A 25,663-nucleotide genomic window follows, 5' to 3' on the forward strand; every position below is an offset into this window, starting at 1 on the left:
TTTGGCACAGACACAAATACTATTTTTTTATGTGGTTCAGTGGGAGGAATGGTTTTGATCATTAAAAGCAAAGCAAAAATTATTTCAAGCAAAATTCCAGAGCCTCTTCTGCATCCATTTATCTTTCCATGGCTTCCTTAAAGCATTGTCTACTTACTCTCTGGGGATATGTGCTCCAACTGTGTTTCACCACATTTACAGGAGCAGTCACATATGACCAAGGCTAAAATTTAACCTTAATTGCCCACAGGCTGTTGCCATTGAACCCCGTTGGCATGTAGGGATTTAAAAATGTTGAAATAAACCCAGTAAAAACAATAAGCAAGACAAAAACATATTTAGTTGTGAACTATCTTTAAAAATATTAATATGCTAAAATCTAGGCGATGAAGGCTCACATCTCTTGAAGGAATGTGTAATTTCCTGTAATCATCTCCTTAAAATATTTCTGATTGGGACTTTGAAGCAGTCAAAGAAGAGAGGGGTCTCTGGAGAACCCACCACCGCTCCTTGCTGAGACAGGGCTTTGGAAAGTGAATCACTGCTGTGTGACTGGATCCATGCCATACGCGAAGGATCAATAAAGTTTTATGTACCTTACTCGCAAGGCTCAGGTTTTTGATTCCAGGTGTTCACATTAATCTGGGACACAATGGAAGGAAGAAGTTGCTATGGTTGCATGGAGATGGCAGTGCAATCTGGACCGACTTTAGTCAGCAAGTGCAAGAAGTTTAATTATCTAAAATAATTGCACTTCTTGAAGCCTTTCATGCTGTTTGCTTAAGTCCACTGAGCGCTGATACCATATAATTGCTCCAGATACCTGAGTGTCTGGGGTCTTCAGCGGTCAGTAACATTACGCCCTATGAGGAAATCTTTGTGTTTGTGCCTTACCATCCCATCACTAGCAGAAGTCAAAAAAATTAACCTAGGTACAGAGGGAAATCATAGGATGATAGTACATAAGTTTGTTTTAGATCTGAATTTTAGAAGTGTGTGATTTCAGAGAGCAAAACTAGCCCTTAGCTCTTAAGAACAAATCCCTCTTAGGGACTGAAGAGTTTGCATGCTTTTGTAGGTTTAGGGCGTCATTTTACCCCCCAGGCTTGCGGAAACTGTTTAATGGCACCTGCAACCATTAGAAATTATTACAGCCCTCAGACTGTAGTAATTGTGGACCACAGTTTGTGCTGCAAGCATTGCTCTATGGAGCTGTGCTTTCCAACCGTAACTCTTCAGCTGAAGGTTACTGAGAGCCACCTCCCATCTCCATGATAATTTCCCTCTCTGTAATGTGTCCCTTTTTGTTTCATCTGACATTTCTATCACCTTCAAGAAGCCTTACAGAGAAGGGGCCATGAGGTTTGGGTGTAATTGGCATATGGATGGAGCTTAGGTTTTTTAATACACAGATTTTATAAGACTGCTTTTATGTTTGCCTTTGCTCTTTGATCTCCACTTGAAAAACGTTTTTCATGGAGTTTGTTTGAAAGCACAAATAATCGCTTACCACAACTAAGGGCTAGCAAATAGTTCTAGAAAAGAAAGAAAACCAAAGAGAATCCATGAGCTGATGGAGATGCCTTGAAAGATGTTTTAGAAACAGCTTGTAACGGCACATTTTGCAGGACTGTTCATCAAGTTAATTCTCCTGTTGCGTGTGCATTCTTGGATATGGTAATAACAACAAGGAAGGCTGTAATGGATTTCTAAAATGGGAGTGTTTTAATAGATTTTAGTAAATTACATTGTATTCAATACTGTAGTGTTGTGATATGACACACTACAATGAAAGATAAAGTCACTTGCAGACATAATCTGTGGTTCAAAAATAAATATGATGACTCCCAAGAAAGATGAGATTTAACTAATTATGGCCCTGGAAAGAGAGAAGCCCCCAAAATGGTAAAACAAAGCTACTCTGGTCTGATAGAAACAGGAGCAGCCACAGTGGATGGGGAGAAGTATTCCAGCTTTTTGCAGTGCATTTGTAGCAAAAGCAACTCTTGTCATGGTGGATGAGCTGTAAATTGAGATACTCTAATGAAAAAAAGTCCTCTCAGGGCGACTCAGCATGACTAAAGGTCCCCAAAGCCTCGAAGCAATCTACATGTGGGGAGAAAGCTGTCCTTACTACCTTGCTGATCTTGCAGATCTCCGTAACAGTAACGTGGGGTGCAGGTGCACGTAAGAAAGCTAGCGCTGAGATAGTGTTGCTACCCTTTAAAATCTCTCGGGTCTCGGAGAAATCCCCCTGGCAAAGGCATACCAAAATGCAGAATATTTAAAAAATGTGAAAAGTCAATTCTTTCTGTCACTAACATTAAAATACTGTAATGTAGACCGGTTAATGATGGTGCTTCATGAAATAAGACATTAATCTCCACTTGTAATGCAAGAGCCATACAACTTACTTCAGCCTTAATCTTTTATGAGTTATGGACTCTTCTGTGATTCATAAAACAAATAAATCACACCTCTAAGGCTATCATCTATTTATTACTGCTTTTTAAATGTTCAGGATATTATAAAAAGGTTCTCTTTTGCTTGCCAAAGGTTGTCAGCTACTGAGTAACATTTGGAAACCAGAGTCCGGATTCTGCATATAGCCGGACATAGGTTTTGTCTTTGATCCTGAAGACAGCCAGCTCCACAGAAGTGCACTCATGGGGCTGGGTGTGCAGATTTCATCCTGTGCTTCAGGCTATGTTTATAGTGAGTGAGCCAGCTGACCTAAAAGATGACAGAAAGTCCCTGGCCTTCCTTTTTAGAAAAAGACAAAGGCTAATCAGTAAATAGGACTTGCCAAGTTATGAAACCATGGGGAGAATAAGGGAAAAGAATAATTTGGAACAGCAAAAATCAGAGTAGAACAAATATTCAAATTATTGGGAGATGTATTCAAGCCAGAAATCACAGTTTCACTGGTACTTTACCTTTAACATGCTCTGTGCTCATTTCAGTGTTATTCTCTTTGCAGTAGAACCATAACCCCAGAGTCTACATAAGCAAGCTGTCGGTCCAGCAGACCTGGGAGGTTTCGTATGCAGGCTGGCAGCAAACTTTGCATCCAGCGTTTACTGTGAGAGGAAAAAAATGTAAAAATATCTGGTTTTAGGAACCTTCAATGCTTCCATTTTTGAGGAGAGTCCTCCTGGTCGGTTCCCAACCTGCATCACGAGGTTGGCAGTCTGGCTGGCTTGGCTGTTCCAAATCCTACTGGTGTCGGCGGGGACAGAAACTCACTCCTTCCACCTCTTGCCTACAAAGACCCCAACAACTCCTGCTGTAGCCACTGACCTTGGCCTTAGATTTCAAAATCTCAGTGACCCAGAGGAATTACTGAAGTAAATAAATAAAATAAAACACATGCCTCTAAACTGCAGAAGGCATGAAGTATACTCCCTTGAAACCATGCGCATATCTGTTCCTGCCCAAATGGAGGTTTATGGATGTAGGGATGTGCTTTTGAGCTCTTCTTCATATTTGTCTTGTCTGTGATTTGTTTGAAGGAATCGTAAAAATACAGATCTCCCAGGGCACTTCTTGTAAGTTGTAATGAAAGCTTGGTTCATTCTAGCTGTACTACAACTCCAGCACAGATTGCATTACTTCAAACCTTGGTCTGTGGACTCAAAGAAAGAGCACAGTAATTGCATGTCCTTTCCAAGAATACTAAAAAACATACAAATAGTAACCAAGTGCAATCTAGCGTTTTCTCTTCTCATATGCTGCATATTCCATTAGACAGCACTCAGGTCCCGTGTCTTATTTGGGTAGTTTCTTTCTGTGAAAAGCAGGTGGAATTGGAAAACTGGAGGTCAGTTACCCAGCTGATGCAGACAATATTTTCCGCTCTTTTTGGCAAACAAACAAAAACATTTTTCTACATAAAGGAATACTACAGTAAAAGAAATTCAAGAGGCACACTACTAAAAAACAGTCCTTCAAGAAAAGAAGGGCTTTCCCAACTAAAGAGGAAAAGAGGCAGAATTCAGCAGGGTAATAAACACTCCTAAATCTCAGGAGGAGTAAGTGACTGCTGCTGATTTATTTCTCCTTCTGGTTTGTTTTTTTTTTTTTTTTTAAGAATTGAAGTTCTTTGTATGCAATGGTGTAACGGTGATTGCTACTTCCATTTTGGTTCACTTTTCCCTTGGAGATGTTTCCTCACTCCAAGTCAGTGGTGAAGATCTCTGGGGGAAATTTCTGCTATGGGTGCTGCTCTGATGTATTTACAGAAAGAACAGTAGTTACACAATGCTCGTGTTAAAGCACCTATGCAGACTCATATGCTTTAGAGTTAGCAAATGAATTCTAGTGCAGCTCCTTGTTTTCAAAGGAGCAGAATGAACAAGTGGAAAAAATCTGGTCATTAATGACAGCAAAGCTTCCTATGAATGATCACTGTAGCATACCTCAGGTTTCTAAAGCAGCTGTTGATAAATGACACCAGAAGGTGTCTTTTGGCTAGGAAAGCTGCCCATTTTCATAAAGCTTGTGTTCTGAAACCCCTGCAATTATATTACACTGCTCTTGCACCACTCTGTGGAATTTTGCTTTTTATTTCCTACAGCTTCATGCAGACTCAAGCAGTTTGGCCTCTTTATTAAACATAAGCATCAATCTGTAAAAAGTCTCTTGATTGTCTAGACAACTAGTTGTGAAAGTCAGCTTTGTTTCGTTGACTCTGTGTCCCTGGGGATACGGACACTGCTCCTTCTGTTCTCGTCTGTCAATATTCTTCGGCCAAAATTTTGTATTTTTTTTTTCCCTCTATCTGCCAATTATTGTTGATTTAGAATCCAACTGAAAAATGTTTCAGTGCTGTTTCTTAATACTTTTTTCTTTTTTAATAAATAAATGCCAGCAGCCTGGAGCTTATAAGCAGCCCTACAGTAATAAAAGGATGTACACAGCAGGCAGTACTCAATTTGCAAAAGAAAAACAGATTAACATTTCAGGTTTCTGAGGGCTTTTTGTCAACAACAGTACATTTAAAAACATCAATCTAGTAGTAATTGCATTATCAGTGCATTCTCAACCGATTCTTTGGCTGATGCCCTTAATATCATGGAATGGAGAAGTTGCTATGGGAAGTCTTTTTAATATATATAAAAAGTGAAAGCCTGGTAACAGTCAAGTTGATTTGACTGTATATAATTCCCATTTCTGGGACTGGAATGAAGTGAATACAAGGGTAATGGTAGGAGACTGAACACCCACAGCCAGGCTTTCCACAGCCACAAAAACTGCTACCAAGTTCTACTCCTGGGCACTTTTACAGAAAGTACATTATAAGCTGACAATGAAAAAGAGCACTTAAAAAAAATAAAAAAATAACCCAGTAGAGACTTTGAGAAAACACCACGGGAGTATCATTTCACCATTTCTTTAACAGATGCTCGCCAGCCACTTTTCAGGTATAATACCGCTGATTGCATCCATGCAGCGAACAACATGGAAGGAGACGTGGCTCTCCTTCTCCGAATTCTCTACGAGTCTTTGGGAGCTATCAGAAACCGTGTAAGAAATACCCTGAATGTGGAAGATAATCAGCTCCTGGGAGCGTGCTGCTCCTGAATACCCTCACCGAGCGCCTTCCCCACCAGGGTCCTGGCTGTGCCGGAGGATGGCTGGGTGCAGCTCTTCCCTTTGGAGAGGTTCCGTTTTGTACAAATAATTACTGGGAATTACATGGGAATAAAGAGAGGCTAGTTCCACACTGAACTGGGCAAAGGCTTGAGTAGTTTCTCATTTCCTTCTTACATCTTTGTCCCAACTGCTGGGTTTTTAGCTGCACCTGTCCTCCCGTGTGGGTGCCTCTCACCTGATGAAGAACAGATGCTTCTTTTTAAAATTTCAGCTACTTTTGTAGTACACAAAAATAATCTTGAGTCTGATTTTATGCTAATTCACATAGACACTTCTGATAATTTTGTCTTATGTATATTTATTATGGCTTTTTTTTCTTCTAACATCATCAGATTTGTTTTAAACTCAAAGGTAAGTTCCTACACCAGTATAAATCAATGTAACTACATTGATTTCAAGGATTGCAGCATCTTTCATTAATTCCTATTGCCAGGAATACTGTAGTTGTCTCTGGGGAAGAAGATATATATATTTTTATGCATTTTTATTTAAATCACAAAGAAAAAAGAAACTTCTGTGAAGATTTTAATTCTGTAGCATGCCATTAACCATGCAATTAAGGCCTAGTGGTGTTAAATGATCGATACAATAGAATCTCAGCCAGCCATCTCCAAAGATTTCTTTAAGTCCTTCCCCTATGCAGTTCCCACTCTATCTTCATAAAAGAGAGCCCTGATTCTTGCACAGGAGACCCTACCATCTTTTTTTTTTCTTACTAAGAAAAATGTGGTTTCCTTATTTGGACATACTCCTTTAGCAACCTAAAGGACACATTCCCAGGTAAAACAACCCAAGCGACAGTCAGGTTCAATCACCCCAAAATAAATTCCAATTGCTCGTCTAATTATATTTCCCTGCTTTTATTGGTCTATTTGTGACAGGGGTAGTTGCATGCTTCCTTTGAGCTGTAAATTAAAGATATGGAGAGAGAAAGAGCATTAAAATTATGCAAAGTGCTTCAATGTTAAATGGGAAGTTATGTCTTTAAAAATCATTTCTGGTGTAAAGGTGTACCTGTGGTTATATATACATCTTTTCCCGCTTTACAGGGAGTTCCCAGTGTGTGCACTTCTCTACCTTCTCTTCCATGCATGCAAAAAGCAGTTCACGTGAAACTGATAATTCTCTCCAGGGAAAGAGAAGCATTGCCTATAGCCAAAATATGTTTTATTAAAAACAGAATCTTCCTTGTCAGGCCACATCGCTCCTGCTGAACTTGAGAGATGCCAAACAATGATGTCAGGTTTGCCACATGCTGATAATGACATCCATGCCTGGTGCACAGATAAAGCAGCAAGAGCACCTGGCCGATGTCTTCCTCTGCAAACCAACATTTTCTCTTGGTTTTGTGTGATAAGAAGGCATCAGTGCTGGTGGTTGAAAAATACTTAAGAAAATTAGGTGCTGCACTTGATAACAACAACACTTCACAGGTCTGTGGGCTGCTCTGTGGTGGAGAAGAAGAGGAAGTTCAGAACCTTAAGAAATGTTTTAGATACTTTTAAAATGTTAAACGTAGCATATATGCACTTCCTCTTTCCATACGGATTGACCACCGGTGCTGGTCCCAGCTCCCGTTTGCACTCTGTTAGCTGGGACATCTCCCAGCACGTCCCTCTCCTGAGCCTCCAGACACCTGGGTAAGGCAGACGGACAGCAGACACAGACCAAAAGTTTCTGAGTCTCATATTCGAAAGGAGGAAATAAGGTAATGAAAAGGAAATCATAATCTGGCCCTAAATTAATTACTTCACAACACATGGCATTAAAAAAATCCATTCCAGTAAGTAGATGGCTGTGCAGCTATATCCGGGAATAGGTCTGGTCTTTATTTCTTCTGTCTCCCGTTTTCACTCCCCACAGCCCTTGTGTAGCTACGTGTTGCTGCAGCACCTGGTAAGTAACTACACTGAGTGCAGTACCTGCAGGTCCCAGTGCAGCACTGGCAACGTGTCCTCTCTGCCATGACTGGAACGATAACCAAGTCTGAGCGTGACAAGTCATTGAGCTAATTGTCTCCCTGCTTGGTGCAGTTCTCTTGTTGCAAACAATAGCGGAATCACGAGATGTGACAGGAAGAGACCAAGATAAGGGACCACAGGCCACCACAGAGCCTTAGACTCTCTAGTTTGGGAAAGTATTTTCCTCTTTTTTTAACTTACGTCTAGGTTTAGACATATATGATGTAACCTCAGTTTGCATGGTGACAATCCCATGTAAAGAGACATCACTGTCCCTTGAATTCAATGAATCAATTTTGCATAGGAAAGAAAATTTGTTTTGATCTGGTTTGCTCTGTTCGGGTCCACATTTTCAGTCCCTGGCGCTAAAACTGATGAGTGACTCAGTCGTCAGTAGTCTTTGTGCTGGAAAACTGGGCCTATCAGAAAGTTTTCTACCTCCAATGCTTTCTCTAGGAAAACTGGACTGTTGTTCTGGGGGTGCTGGAGAAAGAGAACTATTGGGTTAAAGTTGCACAAAGAATAGTCAACACCAAAGGCCTAAGTTGCTATTCATTTTTCCTTTAGTGCCTTTAACCTCAGGATAATAATTAGAACCATAATGTGGACATTAATTATCACAACACACATAAAGATCTAAATAACCCCATTAAGTAGATGTATTTTACAGCATGCCTCATACCAGTTCCTAAGGAAAGGGTAGGCAGGGCAAATCTCCAGCGGTTCTGTCCCTGCAATCTGAACCGTTTCACAGATCTCTGTGCTGGATATTTAGCCTAACATTTTTGGCAGTCTTCTAGCAACTTTTAAATCTTTACAGGTGCTATTATTGAGGTGTCAGTTGTCATGGAGAACAAGATAATATTTCACGACATAAAAATACCCCGTAATCATTTCAGATGGTTGATGATATTGCTGCTAGGCATAGTCGAACTCTTCTTCACATCACTGGAGATGGAGGCTTTCCCTCTGCTCCACGCAGCCCAGATATAATCCCTTCTGATTAGAGCCTTTTCTCTTTGATGCTCCCCTTTGTCATCCACACACTTGGAAAATTGCTCTATATTGAGTTACATGCTTTGTGCAGTTTGTGTTGTTGTCTTTTTTAACCTGGAAGCAAAGCTGTTTGTGCCTGAGCAGCGATAGGATTCTGACTTCTAGTAAATCTTTGATTAATGAAGCTCTGGTAAACAGATTAGTCATTAACCTTTGCTTCTCATGATAAGATTACTTATTGATGTAGAGTAGTTGTGCCGCTCCCATGCTGCCAAGGATGGGAATCTTTCTTTCCTTCAGACTTCAAGAATCTTCCCACCATCTAACAAGACCTCCCTTTTAGGGTGGGTGTATTAGAGAGCTGCTGCCTCTGCAGGGAGTCATCTATTTCCTGTGGGATCTCACCTCATCCAGGGCACTCAAATGCAGACATTAATAGGCACTGCCCAATAGCAGAGTGTGCTATTCTGATCTCCTGCTCTATATTTTTGCTAGACAGGTGTCAGTGAGGGCAACCCAGCTGAGACAGAGGAAATACACACAAAGCGAGCCAAGTTTTCAAAAAAATGGTACACTGTGAAGCCATGGCTGTGTGGGACAATTGTTTAAATCCTTGACAAAGGCCAAATCTTTGGTGACAGACCAGGAAATCACTGCATAATATTCATGTCTGTAGACAAACAGAAGGCTGCTTTAAATCCATTTAAAACTGGCTTGATTCTGGGCTCTTTATCTGCTGCACAGGCTTCCCAGGACGGGCAAAAAGCAGCCTAGAGGCTGCGGGTCACCAGAGAACCAGGGACAAGTAGTCTTTTATCCCTGCCAGCTCCACCAGGTCTTTTTGCTTGTAATCATACAACTAATAGCCTCTGTGAAGGAAACAAATGGTCTTCCATCATCATGTAAGGAGAGTTACAGATTTAGCCATTGAAAAGAAACCTGCTGGGCACTCCTTTGTGACCTTCACTGCAGTGCTGCTCGTCTGGGTAGGGTTTGCACCCTGCCCGACTCCCAGAGCTAGCTCCATCGGTCTCCATGGGTGCAGAGATTCATCTACCGGAAGAACTGAGCTCGATCCAGAAAAGGGTCCTGTCTTTACATGATCTGCAGATTTAAATGTGGGAAGGTTATGCAGGAATAAAGAGCAGAAGTGGCCTATGCCTACTTGCAATTGACAAAAGCAGAGGGGGAATTCAAATTACACACTGATCTAATTCATTGATCTCTAATATAATGGATGCTATTTAAATCTGCAGACACATACACTGTAGTCTTGAATGTAAAGAATTAAAAACAGAATAGACAGCTGAAGCTTCACGTTTTCTAGCTGATCAGACTGAGCTTCATGTTTGAACGTTGAGTTTTGCATCTTGTAAACCCCTGTCTTTGCTCCCATTTTCAGTCCCATGATCCCCTGTGCACACAGCTATTAGCAGATGGAAATCTAGCAACCTGATCTGTAGGCCCAGTTGGGTAATCAAACATTTAATTGCTAACAATTATCCATTAATGCTTATAAATTAGGTTGCCAAACTACTTCTACAGACTACAAATATTTGCATCCAGACTTGTCTGCAAAAATTGAAGATGCATGTGAAAAGCTATACCACAATGACCAACGTTGCCATTTTCATCCAGACTCTTCAGACTGAAACAAAAAATGCAAACATTTGCTGCATCAGAAAAGTAACCAGAAAATTAGAAGTTCAACTTGAGGGAATCAAGAAAATCAGGTCCTAACTGAAATTCAGGCTTGCTTGATTTCTCTCTTATTAAGACCCTTCTTCCTTTTCACCCTTCTGTCTTGCTTCTTCCTCTGGACTTCCTGGCACCTTGATTAAACATGTGTTCAACCCTAGGAATATATATTGGTCCAGAGGGCTTATTTTATTATGAATTACTTCCTGGTATTAATCATGATTTTTTATGACCTGTCATGCATCTAGGAATGCTTGTTTATTATAACAACATGATTTCAGGTAACACTTCAGAGATGAACACGTGCTTTCTACGAACACTCCTAACTAGGAGAGACCGTAACCCTCTCCAGTAAGAACAAACTACATTGCTATGCAGAAAATGTAAACCTATTCTATAAATGGGTTCCAGTTCCCATCCTGTTAAGTAAGTTTTGCCTTTTTATAATTGCTTGCTTTCTACTGTCTGGTTTATTAAAGCGGTGTGGTTATGATCTTGCCCATGTGACCTCTCTCTTTGCTCACAAGGGAAATGTTGGAGTGGTATTGCAAGCATTGGGACTTCAAGGCTACATTTAAATTAGTAAATTCAAATGTTTCTGGAAGTGTTCCCAGGACTAGAACAAAACTGTTTATACAGTCAACTGCTAAGCTGCTCTCTGGCATGAATTTGGCCCATTCCAACTCCTTCTCTCCCTGAATGGTTTGTGGGCACAGCATGGCCGAGGGACCAGTCCCGGAGGCAATGCACATGCAACTCCCACTTCTTTGGAGGATAAATGCGTTTAATAGCATAGAAGCTGGCCGTTGTCCACCAGCTGGCTTTGGTGCTTATTCCTGCGTGCATTTTATTTACCTGACAAGGCAGAACCAAAATGCCTTGAACTTAGTACCCAGGCAAACAATTTTCTTTACAGAATCACATTGATTTGAGGCAAATGTTGCATGTGGCGGTGACCAGAATTAGCCACTATCATATGCAGTGAAAGGTGATGCACATGCAAAATTAGGCTCCCAGTCACAGCCCTGGGTACGTACTGGGTGGGTCTGAATGGTGCAAAGGCTGCGCATAATTAAGACAGGGGAAACAAGGCCCTCAGCTGAAAACTAATGTCTCTCGTTTCAGTCTCACTGTCAAAGACTCTGCCAAGGAAATAGTGCCAGAGGAACTGCAGAAAGAAGAGGGTGTGACGGTTTAATGGGGTTTTAGTAAAATATGATATATTTTTTTTAATTTGTCTGAGTGTTTTATTCTTTTTAAGTAACTCTGAAGGGATCATCTAATTCTATACATAAGCCATGTATAGTCACCAGCCCAACACACTGTTGCCAAATTAATTGAAAAGGCTGCTGAACACAACCCTTGCTTTTACTGCAAATGCAAGAAGTTATTCAAGGACTGCATACTTTCTCTCTCTCTCTCTTTTTCTCCCTCCCCTGGGGTCTCTCTCCCCTGTTTTTCATCTTTTTTTCTCTTCCTTGATGCCCAAGATGGTTCCATTAGTCTTGCAAATATTAATTCTCAATGCAAACAGAATGTGTCAGGTACAGGAGGATGTAAATGGAAAATTAATTGAGGAGCAACGTGTAGGCTCGTGTTATGCGATGTCCTCAGCATGCATACTCAAGCAGAAACCAGTCATTGACTTGCTGCCCCTCAAAAACCCTCCCACATGTGGAACACGAGGCTGGGCTGCTGGAGAGACGAGATGTGCACACTAGCTTTTTAAGCAGTGCCTGATAATAAGCTGTTCTTTTTGGGTTTTGTTGTTACAGGCTTACTGTTACGTAGCAGAATTGACTGCATAGCCAGAACGGAGCCATTGCCCTTCCGCTGCTCAAGCCCTGACCCAAATACAACCCCAGGAGAGCCATGAAGCAAGGCTTTTTCATGGTCCTCTTTATAAGGCAATCAGCCCTGCAGTAAAGGTCAGGCTATCTTCAGTTGGAAAGTTGCTTTTAACCTGCTCTGGTCAGTAGTGGTCAAAAAACATTACTGACCACTGTTCATTGCTGTGCGTAGGAAATGGTTGCTGGTTTTGGAGCTTCTTGCCAATCTTTGACAATGCAGAGTACGTAAATTGATCAATGAATTTTACTGCTTTATCTGTTTCATAAATTGTCCACAGATTATGATGCTGTTCAAATCATTTGCTACAGATGCTTTTTGAAAACAGAAATTTCTTGAACAGTTCATAGCAATTATTTGTAATCTATGTTATTTTGACTAGACTCTGTTGATGACATAGTGATTTTTTTTTGGCTTATTGATTAGAAGAGTTTTAGATTTCTGAATTATTATATTTGTGGGTAAGAATTCAGAATTTGGTTTCAGTTAATAGACTTTCAGTCCAGAAGAGATAATAGTTCACTCACTCTACCTCCTTGAACAGCACAGGCCAGAGGTTTCAGGCAGTTCTTTCCCCCATACTTTATGTATGAGTACATTTGACAAAGCGTTATCTCCTAGAAAATTATTCAGTCTTTCTTTCAAGCCATATAGAATTCTCCTGCTTTCAATAAAAAACCCAGATGTTCCCATGACTTCTCCCTCATTAAAATAATTTGCTGCAGTATTCCTGGGAAACTAATAGAAATAGCTGAGAATATGAGCAGAATTTGTAATGGATTTTCACACACCTTTTAATATTTTCCCAGCAAAAGTGTCAAACTTACCAGTGGAGGTTTGGACTGTTGCTGCTCACTTTTATCCAGACTCATTCTACCTGGTTGAGTGACATCATCAGTCTAGACCCTTTCTCTGGTTAATGGAGAAAAATATACTATCCCAGGTGGATTGCACTTTCCAAGGGTGGTCTCTCTACTGACTGCAATAGGAGGCTAGAACAACCAGTGCATACCTTAAGTACTCCAACTCGATATTTAAATTTAGGTGGGAAATACCCTGGCTGTACTTGCTCATCATTAAGGTTGGTTCTTGGAGAAAAGGGATGGGGCTCAATGCTGGAATCATGCAAGGAAATCTATCACACTTCCATCTCTAGCAATTCTTACTGGTCTTTTGTGCTAGCACTGAGATTTCTTTTAAAGAATCTATCAGGCACAAGGTTGTTTCCACTCTTGTTGAAATTCTAACTCTATTTCTCAGCCTTATCTGCATCCTGAGTCTCTTTTTACTTACCAGGGAAAGGAAGAAGCCAGATCTTTGACATGCTCAATATTAACTTTCTAAATCCTACTTTATTTCAGGATTTACTTGACTAGATAATTTCTATTTGTTTTGGACACATTCTGAGATCATGTCTATAGAGATTTCTGGAGGAAAGTACAACTGATACAAAGCATCTTGCTTTTTTATCTTAATCTCCCCCTGACCACCACCAACAGTCTTTCTGAGATGACTCTGCCTTCTTTCACATTTCCATTTTTACTCTTCCCCTCAACACAGTCTCTCTGCACTCAGCAGCCTGCGAACAGCGCTGTAAAGTCTTCCAGTAAATGTCTCATTTAAAGAGTGAGGAAGCCTGAATTAAATAGGGCAGGGACTCTTGCTGGCCCGAGTTAATGGAGATGTCTTTTAGCGAGATGTCAGCTCTAGACAGTTCAGCTCTGCCAGCATCATGACAAACCTTCCCCCCACAGTTTAACAGTGGATGAACAATGATCCACCGTGAAGGTGTGTGATGGTCTTTGGATTGGGCTATGGCTCATTTTTAGGTGTTTTCTCTTAATTCAGGACCACAGCTTATGACCTCACATAAGTGAATGAGAACAGAAAGAAAACTGAGTCCTGGAACCAGGACCAGCAGTCTTTGGCTCAAAGGCACAACAGAAACCCCATCATCTTGGTCCAATCTTGTTAATAAATCATGTTATATCCTGCAACCAGTGGAAAATACCAATGTGTCTACATGATATCTATAGAAGACAATCCGACAAGTCTGGAATGTGAAATAATTCTAACTGGTGTAACGGAAGCCAGAATTTGGTACAATGTTGCCCAGTAGCTGGAAATTTCATGATCATAACTGTGGTCCTCTCCAGTCTTTAGAGAAAAAGCATCTAGTAGTGGAAGACGATGTACTGGTAGTGCATTGCAATTATAATGTTGGAGCTCTTAAAAATTAGTTTTGCTCTTGAAGCTTCCAAAATCATGCCAGCTTGTACTATGGAGCAGTCATTAGGGTAATGAACAATTTTTCTTGGGTTGTATCTGCCATCACTTGACAATTTCATAAATGGGATCATTTCAGAAGTGACAAAACTTCCATCCTTGCTGAAAAAAAAAAAAAAGTTAATTAAACCCAAGCTTTCTTTTCTGAAGTACACACCCACAGAGCATCAGCACACAAAAAAGTTTCACTACTAATGCTTTTTTTGGTGCAGCAAACCATCTTGTGTTTTCATATATACTTCCAACACTAGAAGTTTCCTCATTTTGATAAAATATGTTCCCTATATTTTTAAAACTTCATTGCCGAGGAGAAGAGACAGGGCGGTCGCACAGCCATTCCGCGCTACGCGATGCGGAGCAAATGCCAGAAGTGCTGAAGCTAATGGGGAAGCAACTGTGCCCTTTGCTTCCCTGCCCCTGCCCTCCACTTCTCCCTTCCTCCCCGAGGCTGACCTCTTGCACCAGGAAACCTGCCCTTGCTTTGCAGATTGTTCTGCTGCTATCCTGCCTGAGAAACAAACAAACAAACAAGCAAGCAAACAAACAGAAACTCCCATCTGTGCAGAGAAGATACCGTTAATATACAACCACAAGGATCAGAAAAACTAGTGAGAGTGCAAACGAGGGCAAGAACATGTTTGCAGTGTGTTCAGGGTGGATTGCCCAACCCTGAGGGAAGCAAAAACACAAAAGTTACAGTTCCGCCAGACAACATGAGTGACTTGTCAAAAAGAAAGAGGTTTAAAGGCTACACTTGCATTCCCTCACCTGCCTCTCTCTTTTCCCCCAGCTGCTTTCCTCTTATCCAGTAAATAGGTTGCATTAGGTCTTCTTAAATAGGAAATAAATGCTACATTTATACATTTCTCAAAAAAGAAAAGAAATGTCAAATGGAAAATGAGGATGGCTTTGCAGAGGATAAGCACAGAAGAGGAAGAGCTTCCCAAGCCTGGGCTGTATACAGGAGTGGCCACGGTTCACGTCCCACCACCACAAGATGGTTCGGGACTTTTCACCCGGAGGCGATGGCTCACGCCGCACTGAGCACCGTGCGAGGTGACGTCCAGTATCTTCCTCACCAGATTTCATCAGAGAAGCATGACTAACGCACATCACCATCCATCACTGTATTCCTGAAAAGAGTGGATTAACAGTTCACAAAAATCAATAAAAGATTGCTGTGATGGGAGAGCCATCCTGGAATAACAGAGTGTTTTTTCCTGCCAGCAATACTCTCACATTTACTAAGAGAACAGAAGCTGCGATATCTAATTCTGACTCGAAGTCTAGCATCCTCCACCCTCTCTGCTCGCTACCAAGCAGTTACTTTTCCATTGAGGCTGTAGCTGATGGTGATGTTGAAGCAAACAGCCAGGACTGTCCTTGTGTCCTCTGCCCAGGCAGCGGAGAGCACAGCAGGGTTTGTGCTCCCTGCCTGAATTTCCTTGGTGTTACCACCCAGCAACAACCCGTACAGCTGATGGCTGCAGAGTGTCCTAGATGTTGAAACGCACCCAGTATCTCAGGGCTTCCCCCTTGCATAATCTGCCTTTTCACTCCTCATCTTGCCCTGCCTGTTTATTTTTATTTTTTTCTCAATGATCTCACTAGAATAGACAGTGACCAATACTCTTTAGATCTATTAAAAAGGCCACGGACATGGTTTATATCCTCACTTCCCATTTCAGGCTACTGAAGCCAATTTTTTAAGACTGTCAGAGCAGTGTCCCACAGGTGACCAGGGTTCAAAACTCCTTGAGATGGTCAGTCCATTGTTAAGGAGTTTCGCAGTTAGAGGAAAGAACATTATTACAGCAAGAAAGGAGGGTTAAGACCTGACGCTTCTGCTTTAAGCTTGACCCAGCTACTTTGAACCCACTGACAAAGCCTCCTGATGCACCTGCATGGGATCATCACCTTTGCTTCAGCCCAGCCCTTGGCTCCAGCATCGCTTGCTCCAGTGCATACAGGAGGGCTTCACTGGGGAACAACAATAATGGAAACAACATAACATCGTATTAACAACACATATGCAAATGTAGACTTTTGGCTATATTGTTCTGTTGGGCTGCTTTTACCATAGATCTAATCTCTTCACCTTTGGCATTGAAAATGTGTTTTAATTAACCCACCAGCAAAACGTTAGACTGAGACAGTCTGGTCATTTTTAACTTTATTTTCCTGAATGAAAACAATGCTGGCCAAATTTACTGTACACTGTCACCTTAATTACCTGTCTTAGACAATCCCTTTCCTACTCACTTGCAGTTTATCACAGTATAACACAAAAACTCTTCCTCCAAAAAAAAAACCTTTAAATGCTTCTGAGATTCAAACCGTAGATTGCTTGTGCAGCTATAATCTTAAAAAACATCTGCTACATTTGTGTGGTAAAGGAAGTCTCTTTAGAATACAGCCTTTGATTTCTATAAAAGACAAATCAGGCCACATGTTTTTGTTTTGAATGCTTCTCATCACAAGAGGAAATTTTCTGCAGCTTGGAATTTTGAAGGCATGAAAAATGTATTTATTTTTTTAAACAAAGAGCGTACATAAGAACATCAACAAAACTCCTCGGAAGTGTTAAAAACTGTTCCTCTATCATCTTTAAAGAAATGCTGACGACTGCCTGACCCACATTTTGATCTACCTTTCTGTCTTAAATTTATCTGGGTCATATCGTGTCCTTGATCTGGGCACATAACTCCCACCGACATCTCAGACCTTAGGAGGTTCACCCATCATTAGTTCTCAAGCTGCTAATAGCCCAGACTAGCAGAAGATTAGGAGGTTTCACTGGGCTTTTTTTTATTTGTCTCTCAGAGAAAGTGTGTTGATAGTAGTGGTTTGACAAACTGGGTTTGACACCAGCGTGAATTGAAGGTATGAATCGATGGTACCTTGTGGCCTAGTGAGTCCAGAACAGAATTTTTTTTCCCCCTGATTCTGAAGTAGCTATTTTGTAAGAAACTATTAAAAAATAAAAGCTTCTGGTTTTTTCATGGGGAACCTTTCATTTCAGATTTTGAAGCTGTTTTTTTGCTGCCCATGTCTTCCACCTACATCTCCTCTCTCTTCTTCACGTACTGCCTATGCCAATCTTTTTCAAAACCAACCGCACTTCTAGAGGATCATCTTCTATACTTACCAAATACTCAAATACTTCCTACTCTGGCTCTTTTCTCTGCTCCTTTCTCCAAAAACTGATGAGATGCTTTCAGTTAAACGGTCCCTCTTGTCCTTCTTCTCCCCAGTCACTGCAAACTAAGGGTCAAATCCTGCCTAACGTGGGCTCTTACTCCTCAACGTGGAAGCCCAGGGTTCGATGCTTCCCTTGTTCAGGGCGAAACGAGTCGGCACCTTCCTGCTGCAAGCCTGGGGCAGGAAGGGAGCAGCAAGGACGTGATGCAGGAGCACAGCTCCACTCCACGCAGCCAGTTAGATCAGTAGCACATCTAGAATAGTGCAGCTCTAAAACACAATCTGAATTGTCTTTCACTGATGGAAGATGAGCCAAATGAACAGCCAGTATCTCCCCTTTGATGAGCTTCTGATTACCAAGATATTATTTTTATTTTTGCATGCTACAAATATATTTTTGCCATGATTTGAAATGCAAAACCTAGAATTCTGGAAAATGAAGACACTGATACAGAAAAATAATTATGATTAAATTTTAAAAACTCAGATCACCACCCTCATATCAAATCCTTTACATGTTTGGAGGTCTGTCAAGCAGGTATGACTAAAAAGTGTCCTGCTGAGAGCATCTGTGACCTGGAGCACATCCTTTTAAGTGATAACTGCTCTCAAAGTGAGGAGGCAAGACACGAGGGCCTAAAGGCACTTCAGTTGTAGCAGCTTGCATAGCTTTCATATAATTTGTATTTTCACTCAGTGGAAATACTTCATTAACTGTCAATTATTTTTGTCTCATGGAGGAATTGTTTTCAGTTCACTCATTTTTCTTATACTCACTCAGTGTCAAGCAGGCTTTCACTCATCCCATTTTTTAATGCCAAAGAAGTTTCAAAAGTCATCCATAGAAGCCCCTTTTGTCCTTCGGTCTTGTCCAGAGCTCACTGAAGTCAACACAAAGACACCAGTTACCTCTGGTCAGTTCAGGGTCCACCTGTTTGTGACCTGTGCCTGTGGCACTCTGCTTTTCTTGCTGAGCCTCTAATCAGATTCAGATTTAATATTCTGTGAAATACAGTATCCTTCTAAAAGGATAGTGGACTCTGTTTCATCTGAAGATTTACTACGAAAGGGGATTATCATCCTTTTGCACGTGGAATGGAGAAAGTCTGCGAAGATAAATTTTGAAAGGTGGGGAGGCTTTGTCATGCACTTGATCACGCATGGCTCTGACAGAGGAATCAGGCCTTAAGTATAGTGTACAATGGTTCAGAGCTCTCCCCAAGCTCCCCCCACCCTATTTTCCCTGTAGGAATTCCTTATCCAGTCAACAAACCAAGTTCCCCCATTCCACGTTCCCTGTACATTTGTAAGAGAGAGCACAGTGCAAATGCACGTTGGAGTCTGCTGGTAAATAATGGCAGATGTTTTTCATTGCAGCAAAGGAGCCTCTTGTGCAATTAGAGAGAGAGCTTTAAAAAAAATTTTTGCACAGAATAACTGTATTTACATAGTTGTGAAATTGCTTTTCTGATAGAGAATCAGATTTGCAAAACACTTGGTGCATTTTTTTTTTCCTGTAATCATGTCTTCCTCTTGCTCTCAGATGCAGTATTCCTTGTAAACAACTGTCTCCTCTCCTTAGTACCCTCATCTGTATCATGTATGGAAAAGAGATCCTGGACTAGTTCTCATTCAAGCATTTGTCCAAAGTCTACGGGAATGCATGGAAGCATTCCCAGAGGATTCGGTGCATTTTGGATTGGGTGCTGAGCTCTGGGTGCAGTGCGCACACTGAGTAATCAACCTGCTCTACCCTGCCAGGTTTCATCTTCGATTAACAATGGTGCATTTTAACAAAGACTTGCCAAACCATTCAAGTGCACCAGAGATCATTTTTGATCAAAGTTATCACTGTTTCACACAATTTCTGTAGAAACATACTGAATAGTTGGGGCTTTATTTGAAGCTGTGAGAGCTGGGGTGTTCTCTGAGTTCAAAACTAAAGTTTGTGAACAGAGGGGAAGCCGAGCCCCGAACTGATGCTTGAGCTGAATTTGAGAGTGGTACAACTGCCTACTCTTCTGACGTTTTCTACTTGGTTTCAGTCCGTTTGGAAGTTCAAGCAATTCAGGGAAATTCATGCATGCATTTCACTTTTATTGAGGCAGAAATATTAGCTATTTTAAAACAGCAAGTAATCAGGATTCTGCTTTGCTATGTATCTAGATCCCTTTCAAAAACTCTGTCCAAATTTGGGGAAAATTCAGACACAGATTGACATACCATTGTAGTTAGACTTTCAGCTTTTCTTTTCAGTTATGACACTGAGTTATAATGTATTTAACCTTTTTAAATATAAATAATCTTGTTTTTCAACCATAAAGCAAGTGCAGGTGAGTGTGCATTGACCGTCTGGGTATCACTGCAGGATTAAAAAAAAGGGAGAAAGGTTTCTGCAGTCCCTCACATTGGGTGAAGTTCTGACCTTTGTCTCCTGCGTTCAGACACAGAGAGGACAAGAGCAGCTCTTTTCCAAAGACCTCAGCTCCCAGTGGTTCCCATTATAACACCATGACTCAGCACCTAACATGTGACCTCTGCCCCTGACACAAGCAGGGTGAAGAAAAAAAAGAAATATGCAATGACCCTTGGAGTAACGTGCCTGGCTGACGGTTAATTTGCCAACAGTACTCAGTGGCTTTGTATATTAATTAAGTAGTAAATTAATTCATTAATGTTGCCGAATCACAGAGAGCAGAACATACCTTCATTTCATAATGTCTAATTCCATTATCAACAAGCTAAACTCAGCCCTCAGCTTACCTACCTGATACCACCGCTGACTTCAACAGATGCCACATGAAAATGTCTAGGGGCAGTTTTTGCCTGATGTGTTTCATTGTACTACAGACAGCCATGGGGCTTTTTCATTCCTGTAAGTAAATTTTCCTTCAGAAGCTTGGCAAAGTAAAACCTCAGACACTTTTGGGCTCTTTGCCCAACTTGAGAACAAGGGCCACAAAAAAAGGTTCATTTTTCTCACCAGCTACAGATTTGATTGACATGAAGGGCTGGTCCTATTAAGCTGAGATCTGGCCTGGGTTCAATGTATTTGGAAGCCTAGTTACAAAAGCATTAAAACAACTTTAACAGAGATTTTGTCAACCTATCAAAGACAAATCAAGAGTGATTTCCCTGATGCCTCTGCTGAATTGGGTAAATTTCATTTATTGACTTCAAGCACTGCGTGCTGGTAATTTTTCTCTCTGTCTTTTCCTCCAGAGGAATTTGACATGATCAGATCTACTCTGATGTTTCATAATCACATTTTCTTTCCCCTTCCTCTCTCCTCCTTTGCAGGGTGCTTTGAGTGTTGCTACCAGGTATGCAACACGCATGTGCGTTGGTATGTCAGAAGCAAAAGATGGGCCAGGTTGAAAAGTGTGCTTAACTGAAGCTAACTCAGTAGAGTCTCCTTTAATCTAGCCTGCCCTGCACTTCTGCACTTTCTTTGGCTTGTATCACATAGAGACCCTCAGAGTGGCATCTACAGGGTTGCCCAGGTGAAATAAGCTATTAAGCTTGGCTTTTATGGGACCTGGAATGGACTAAATCCCTTCAGCTTGATGCACGTGCAGCTTGATGCACTGCAAGGTTGTGGGATGGAGGGGGAAAAGGATGTGAGCTTAAGCACGGCATGGAAGGGGGTATGCATGTGTTGATACAAATGTCCCTTTCAGGCAATGCTAATCAGCTGCAGGAAATTTTCATTTGAGACAAAATGGACATCATGCGTTTGGGGACACTGGATTTCAATGCACGTGCAATAAATCTGAGTAGAACTGTGCGAAAGATTCCCTGCAGTACCAGAATGACATCCAGGACCTCATCCGGGTCCAGAGTTTTCATTTATATGTCATACTAATTTTTAATTTGCGTGGCTGGTATCAGTGATACTTCTGTCCTGGCCCTGAGGAAAGGCAGAGACCCGTGCACCGGCTGCCAGGCTCACCTTCTGGGGGAGAAACGGTTCTGTGTGGGTAAAGCTCAGTGGGACGGACACAGCTTGGCACATTCCTTGGAGTATGCAGTCACATTTGCAAGGATTTTGAATGAAACCAAGCGAGCCTCAGTGGTTTCAACTCTGCAGGGGCACTGGTCCCAGCATAGACCTCAGTGAGCACCTCAGCCTTGAAAGAGACATTGTCCCACACAGTGCAGTACAAATACATTTTTAAAGGCAGCAGCAGTCACTTAGAATGATTGTAAGAGCAGAAACAGACTGAGCTCCTCCCATGTAGAGCCTTCTGAGCTCCTTGTGCACGTGGAGAGCTGGCCTGGGGCTTGTTAGCAGGAAGAACATGCAATGGCAGAAGCAAAGGGCCAATACATTCAAAGTGCCCAGAGGCACCCCAGGGTGCAAACTGGAGTTGCCCCCGCAATTCTTTGTCACTGGTCCAGAAGATCAGTCAACCGAAATGCGGTGTTGCCTTGGATGTCCTGAAAGACCCTCCTCCCGAATGCACCTCCCTCTCCCTTGGCCCGTGGGGCTGCGTGGAGCTGTGGGCAGCGGGGCGCTGGTTGTCCTTTGCAGCTGCTGCGGGCCGGTACCTACTGTGGCTCTGCTCAGAGCAAGCCTGGTGCACGTGTCCTTTGTTCTCTCCCCTTCCTGGAGGAGAAAACCAAAGCTAAGCAAGATTTAAGTGATGTGCTCAAAGTCAGACTGTGATTCAGTGATCAGCTGAGAAAGCAGACGTGCTATGCTAGCCACTATTCCTGTTTCTTCCAAGTAAATGTGGATGGATTTATTCAATGCCTTTTTTTTTTTCTTTTTTTGTTTGGGGGGGGGAGGGTGTTCTTTTTCATGACATTTCCACAATTTCTTGACTTACAGTTTTCATTATTGTGAAATTTGATTACAGAACCAGGCAAAATCGCAGAGCAAGGCATGTTTCCACTATGCAATTTCACTCCAAACTAGCCCCATTTCTGCCTGAGGATTGCATGGAGAGAGGATCGATTCTGAGTTTGCCAAGTGACATAATCATGAAAAATATTCTGATCTTATTTGGATCCCACCAAGAATATTTCACACACTTGAAATGCCTGCTGATTTCTTTTTTTTTCTCCTCTTTTCCTGATGTCCCACAGTATAGCACAGAAATGAGGGAGCGCTGCTTCTGGATCCTTGACAAAACGAGCTGCTTTGTCCTTTGCCTTCTGTTTCTTTCTCAGTACATGCTAGTACAGATATTCCCTCATCAGAGCAGGGTATGTAGGATACAGATTCTCACAGTGTTGAAAAGTAGCATGCTGGCCTGGAGCAACTCTTCAATTTTTCACATTTATGTGACAATATGAAAGTAAGTAAGAGCCATGATTTTATCTTGTGCCCTAGCAGCTAGAATTTACATAAACTTATAGAGGTCTTGAAATCACAAATGCAAAGTGAAGTATTGCGTATCATTAAAACAAATGACTGTCACAGAAGCCTAAAACTTAAATAAAAGCTTGCTTTCTAGAATCAGTCTGTCTGGTCATATGATGCTACCAACAAGCAGTTTCGCATTCAGTATTCTGTAAATCACGTAAGTTACATCAATCTCTATTTTTATTCTACAGTACCACATTTAATATCATAGAGTTACCTCTCTTAACTATGTTTAATTTGGCCTTATGTTTGTTTATTTTCTTTGTCATGTCATTTTTTCTGCTTGTTGTTAGTTTTGTTTGGCACTTGTATAATAACACTTTAGAAACATTAACTAATTAACCTTCCTAATACTCCTGGGAGGTCCTGTAGGCTACGTAAGCCTTACCCTGCCTCCCACCTCATGATGAAATAAGCAGGAGTTGTCTGATTTGCATAAGGATGAAAAGAAAAATGTCTGAGCCAAGACTCAAATCTGGGGATCGTAGTTTGGATTTGTCCCTTTTCCATTTATACTGGAACAATTTTACAACTGTTTTTTGGTGCAGATTCAGCAGGGAAATGGGCAAACTAAGGGGTTGCACTCTCTTCCATCAGCTCCCTGTCACTTAGCACAGGCATTTGGGGCATCCCCCAGGCAAACACCCAGTGCTACCGTCCCCACCCAACAACATCGCTACCGCACAAGGAACAAAAGCTAACACGTGTTCGACTGATCCTTTTGGCATCAGTGTTACAGTACTGCCTAGAAATGCAAATGAGAACAAGACCTTTTCTGTATTTACAATGCAAACCTCTATGAAAAATGGCCCTTATCTTCAACAGCTCACAAACTCCTCTGTATATGCACCTCCTGGCTGAGTATTGAACCCACTACCAACTTACAGAGCTGTATAGCTTGTCCAGAGAGACAGAATTGGAAAAGCAGTCTCTCCGGAGGGCGGCTGGAAGGGTAACTACCTTTGTAACTTTATACTTGGGATGTGCAATAGAGAGGCTAATATTATCAGAGGGAGGAGTAAGAACAGGGTTAGGTAAGTCCAGTCAATCACAGGGATGAAGGCTGCCCCAGGAAACCAGCTGCCAGGAAACACAACGGCGGGTATATGCCTCAGGATGAGGAGGGCTGGCTTGTGCAACGGCGAGTGGGAGAAGCAGTGGGAAGAGTGAACCCGGCGAAGGCCCCTCGATGCCTCGGGCACCCCGTGCCTCGCCCCGGGGGCTGCGCGGCTCAGAGCCGTGGTGTGGCCGCAGGAGCAGGGAGGTCCAAGCACTGCATGGAAGGTTGTGGGGGGGGTTAGGTCCCCTGTAGACAGCCAGCCTGTGTGCAGGGACTGCTCAGCCTCATGAGAGGGAGTTGGAAACGCACGGCCAGCTGTGCTGAGGGAGCCAGCTGCACCCCAAGCCATGCATCTGGGCAGCCCCTCGCTTCCAGCCGAGCCACTTCCACTGCAGGTTTTGCTCCTTGGGATGAATGTGGCCTCCCTCTTCCGCAAACTCTTCCAGCAAACTTGTGTGTGAGTGTGCGTAAACACCTCAGGAGCACCCCTTAGCTGCCAAGTCCTTGGGTCGGATGATTCTCCTGCAGTTACCTCTGTGCTCATGGTGTTACAGCCCAGGCAGTGAGAAATGCGAGTGCCCTAGTGCACCGAAACCAGAAAGGCTGAGCGGTGCAACAGCACGGATTCGGCACGTTTCTCCCGGCATTGTAACTGCGGTGGACTGGATAGCCGTGCCATGCAGTAATGAATCACAGCAATAACCCTGTGCATGCTCAAGCATTGCTGCCATATGTGCCGGCATGCAATTCTCAAATGTTCCTGACTTTGAACTGCATCGAGAACAGCGCAGCATGCCACCCGCTCACTGCTGCAATGCCACTGTCAGGTCTCAGCCTCAGCAGACTCCGGCTCCTCAACCTGGGTCATTTCTACACGCGAAGACTGTTACCAGACTGTTTGCTGCATCCACCTTTTCCAAACAGGAGGAAGGTGAACTGGGGATCACAGGGGACACAAAGGGTTTTGACAGAATATGCACATGTCTGTAAGTGGAATACACAGCTGTATAATGGAAAAGCACAGTTTGAAATGTTTGTGAAATAGGCCAGTGGTGGGCTGAAATGTCAGCACTTCTCTCCTTTTTATGTGGTAGTAGAATAAGATTAAATTCCCCTTAAATACCGTAGTGGCTTCTGCCTTATTAGAATCATCTCTCATAACATTTTTAGAGTATTGTGTGGAATCCACTTAAACGAATCCCCATGAAATGATGAGAGCTGTTAGAATAATCTGGCTGTTGTGCAGTAGGCTCGGTCCTGCACAGCAAGGTTTTGCTGTGTGCTTGCTGAGGGAGAGCAGGCACCACCTTCCCAGCTATTCATATTTAAGTATCTCAAAAAGCACCCAGATACTTGCAACAATATTGTATCATTCTGCTATTTGAGCAAGGAGAGAAAGAGCTTTGAATAATTAAAATCAATTAAAAGGCTAAAGGATAGGGATTCTTCTTGTCGTCTTGTTTTCTGAGAACACTTTATAGCGGTGGGTAAATGTTTTCTTGCCTTTCCCAATAATTATCTCTCTCAAACACACCTTCCCACACACAGTCTTGTGCAGCCACAGTCTCTTCTGGTTTAGATGTTAGA

The sequence above is a fragment of the Balearica regulorum genome, chromosome 16 (assembly GCF_011004875.1).
Source record: "Balearica regulorum gibbericeps isolate bBalReg1 chromosome 16, bBalReg1.pri, whole genome shotgun sequence".
Lineage (NCBI taxonomy): Eukaryota > Metazoa > Chordata > Aves > Gruiformes > Gruidae > Balearica > Balearica regulorum.